General features: G+C 38.5%; 1 pseudogene; it reads left to right on the forward strand.

Annotated features, from left to right (window-relative positions):
• Positions 1–209: 209 nt before the first annotated feature.
• LOC105477911 (ribosome biogenesis protein WDR12 pseudogene) lies at positions 210–1,644 on the forward strand (annotated as a pseudogene).
• Positions 1,645–4,584: the final 2,940 nt, after the last annotated feature.

Genomic DNA, 4,584 nt, shown 5'->3' on the forward strand with positions numbered 1-4,584 from the left:
AAGCTAGAGCCTGCCCAAAACAAAACAAAACAAAATAAGACAAACAAAAACAGGAGAAAGCAGAGTCCAGGCTTAGACTGCAGCTCCTCGCTTACCTGTGCAGTCTAATTTTGAGCTGCCTCTTTGTAGTCCCAAAAGACAGGAGCTCCCTGTTGTGGGTCTACTAACCCGTAGGTTTACGTGGGCAAGTCTTGTGTGTACTCTTCACCATGGCTCAGCTCCAAACACGCTTCTACACTAATAACAAGAAATATGCCATAGATGATGTTCCCTTCTCAATCCCTACCACCTCTGAAATTGCTGACCTTAGTAACATCATCAATAAACTACTAAAGGACAAAAATGAGTTCCACAAACATGGAGTTTGATTTCCTTATTAAGGACCAGTTTCTGCAAATGCCCTTGTTCAAACACATGGAACTGGAGAACATCTCATCAGAAGAAGCTGTGGAAATAGAAACGAGCAGTATACTGCACCCCAGACAGAGCAATGCATGTTCCATGATGACTGGATCAGTTCAATTAAAGGAGCAGAAGAATGGATCTTGACTGGTTCTTATGACAAGACTTCCTGGATCTGGTCCTTGGAAGGAAAGTCAATAATGACAATTGTGGGACATACGGATGTTGTAAAAGATGTGGCCTGGGTGAAAAAAGATAGCTTGTCCTGCTTATTATTGAGTGCCTCTATGGATCAGACTGTTCTCTTATGGGAGTGGAATGTAGAGAGAAACAAAGTGAAAGCCCTACACTGCTGTAGAGGTCATGCTGGAAGTGTAGATTCTATAGCTGTTGATGGCACAGGAACTAAATTTTGTAGTGGCTCCTGGGATAAGATGCTAAAGATCTTGTCTACAGTCCCCACAGATGAAGAAGATGAGATGGAGGAGTCCACAAATCAACCAAGAAAGAAAAAGAAAACAGAAGAGTTGGAACCAACAAGGACTCCCATAGTGACCCTCTCTGGCCATATAGAAGCAGACCATCAGTTCTGTGGTCAGATACTGAAGAAATCTGCAGTGCATTTTGGGACCATACAATTAGAGTGTGGGATGTTGAGTTTGGCAGTCTTAAGTCAACTTTGACAGGAAATAAAGTGTTTAATTGTATTTCCTATACTCCACTTTGTAAATGTTTAGCATCTGGAAGCACAGATAGGCATATCAGACTGTGGGATCCCCAAACTAAAGATGGTTCTTTGGTGTCGCTGTCCCTAACCTCACATACCGGTTATGTGACAACAGTAAAATGGTCTCCTACTTATGAACAGCGCTGATCTCAGGATCTTTAGATAACATTGTTAAGCTGTGAGATACAAGAAGTTGTAAGGCTCCTCTCTATGATCTGGCTGCTCATGAAGACAAAGTTCTGAGTGTAGACTGGACAGACACAGGGCTACTTCTGAGTGGAGGAACAGACAATAAATTGTATTCCTACAGATATTCCCCTACCACTTCCCATGTGGGGGCATGAAAATGAACAATAATTTGACTATAGAGATTATTTCTGTAAATGAAATTGGTAGAGAATCATGAAATTACATAGATGCAGATGCAGAAAGCAGCCTTTTGAAGTTAATATAATGTTTTCACCCTTCATAACAGCTAACATATCACTTTTTCTTATTTTGCATTTGTAATAAGATAGGTTGTATTTATAAAATATAAGCTGTGGCATGCATTCTCTATACAAACTTGAAATTAAACTGAGTTTTACATTTCTCTTTAAAAAAAAAAAGACAAAAACAAGAAGTACAGTATTATGGTAGCCAAGAGGAATGAAAAACGCTGTCAGCTACAACTGAATTTCAGTGTAAGGGTGTGGTTAGCGGCCTTGCTGGAAGCAGGTTGCTTAGACAGGAGCAGACATATCATGAAAGGTTGAGGAATGAGTAAAAGATGAGAAATTGAGGACAGTAAATGGAGTAATCTCTTTCAAAAACTGCAGAAAGACAAACTACACATATTCTCACTCATTTGTGGGAGCTAAGATTTAAAACAATTATACTCATGAAGACAAAATGTAGAATGATCATTACCAGAGTCAGGGAAGGGTGGTGGGGGTTGGAGGGAAAATGGGGATGGTTAATGGGTACAAAAATATAGTTAGATAGAATGAATAAGATCAAGTATTTGATAGCACAACAGGGCAACAATAATTTATCATGTTTTAAAATAATTATAATTGAAATATTTATAAAACAAGGAAATGATAAATGCTTGGGGTGATGGATACTCCATTTACCCTGTGATTATTACACGTTGTATGCCTGTATCAAAATGTCTCATATACCGCATTTATAGATACACCTACTATGCACTCATAAAAATTAAAAATTTAAAAAATTAAAAAATAAGAAAACCGACTGGGTCTGGTGACTCATGCCTGTAATCCCAGCACTTTGGGAGGCCAAGTGGGGCAGATCACTTGAGCTCAGGAGTTCGAGACCAGCTTGGCCAACATGGTGAAACTCCGTCTCTACTAAAAATACAAAAATTAGCTGGCGTGGTGGCACATGTCTGTAATCCCAGCTACTTGGGAGGCTGAGGCAGGAGAATTGCTTGAACCCAAAAGGTGGAGGTTGCAGTGAGCTGAGATCGGACTGCCACTACACTCCACCCTGGGCGACAGAGCAAGAATTGGTCTCAGAAAAATAAATAAATAAATAAATAATAAGGAAACCAAAAAATATTTTTCTGTTGTGAATAGAAACACAATTGAGTTAGTGACTAGAGAACTTGAATATGAGAGAATTTGCATTTCTTTTGCTTTAAGACAGAAGATACTTCACAAGTTTAAATGCTGATTAGAGAGCATCAACGTTCCTATGTACAAAGAAAGGGAACCAGAGCAAAGATGGAGGAACTAACCCTAGAAGACAGAGGGGTAGGAAAAGTTGGAGTCAGAAATATGCATAAAATGTAGAAGGTACAAAATAAGACAAAATGAGTATGGATGTCTTTATACCATATGCTGAGTTGCCATTGGTATGGGAAATGACAAAACGTGGGGTTGAAGAGGGAACAGGAGGCAGTCATGGAAATACATCAAAATAAAACCATTGAAGTACTGTAGGGCATGTAGGCTTGGCACCAAGAACATTATAACACAAATATTACAGTACACTACAAGAGACGTCCATGGCTCTAAGATTAATGATAGCCATAAGCCCCACTCAAGTGTCTTGCAGGGATGACACTACATGTCACTTAACAGTGTGATGAAACTCAGTGGGGGATTTCCAGAAGACAACTTCATCTCAGCACATCTGCAACTTTTATAAACCTTAAAACAAAGCTCACCCTAACAAGAATAGGCTTAAATTCCCTTTATGAAAGAAACATCTGGAAACTGACTTAGATTGCATACAGGTATAAGAAAAGGAAAAGAATTCCCCAAATTCTGAAAATGGTCTCCAAATGGAGACCCTCCTGGTCAGTTGGTCATCTGACTATCTGATTATATCTAGTCCATGCCACCAGCCTGCTCTTGTGTCTTGTAAAAGCACTGCCAAAATAAACCACTGGAGTGGCAAATGGTGTCTAAGACCCATGTTTCCCATGAATCAGACCAAAGAAGAGAAATTGCTTCAGGGGAGGCTGCTTAACCGAGACTACCTGAGACCCCCAATCACGACAAACATCTAGAGTCGACCTGAACTATTTATTAAGGAAATAAATATTTTGGTTTGACACTAACTCCCTTCTTCTTTAATTGTCCTTCCCCACCCCCATTTGTTGTGTACTCAAGCCCTAGATAGAAAGTTACAGAACCGTTACGTATCTGTTGAAAATTTAGTATGTTCTGTTTAAATATGCTTCAGGATCCTTTAGGACAATACATTATTACTAATGAACTTTATGAAAAGTATTTAAAACCATGAGAAAATGTTCATCATTTAAAAATGTAGAAAATTCCAGCATATATAGTGCCATTTCAATTTTAAAAAATATTTCTAATATAAATAGTATTTTTGTGTTGTGGCAGTGCTGATAACTTTGTTTGTACATATTTTCAGTGTTTTCTAAATGTCTACAAGAATTATTATATTTGTAAAATAAGACAAAAATATTAGCACATATTCATAATTATTGCCTTAGGAAAAGCATCTTGACGTAGACTTATGTGGATCAAAGTGCATTTGTTTATTTGCTACACATTACCAAATTTCCTTACAAAAATATTGTACACATTTAAGATAATTCTAGCAAAGATAAACATTTATTATGAAGAAAGCACATGTGATTCTTAAAAAGAACTTCAAAGATCATGGCAAAAAGACAGAGCTAAATCAATCAGTTAAAAAAAAAGGCGTAAAGATTTTCGTCTGACACTCCTTAGTTGCAGGGAGCTCCGAAGAGCAACTCCCAGCCAGTGAGGGACAGAAGGTGATACATAAATAAGCTAGCTTTTTTGCTCATTCATGGGACAACTCTGAAATTAGGTTCAACACAGTCCCTCAGAGGGTCCCCATGCAGAACTGAGCCCATTGGTGATCTACTCAATTAACATGCCCTTTGCTGGCTTGCCTCTTTTCCCCAGGCTCACCTTCCTATTCCATGACTATGCTTCCTAGGCTTATCA

The sequence above is a fragment of the Macaca nemestrina genome, chromosome 7, assembly GCF_043159975.1.
Source record: "Macaca nemestrina isolate mMacNem1 chromosome 7, mMacNem.hap1, whole genome shotgun sequence".
NCBI classification, from domain to species: domain Eukaryota; kingdom Metazoa; phylum Chordata; class Mammalia; order Primates; family Cercopithecidae; genus Macaca; species Macaca nemestrina.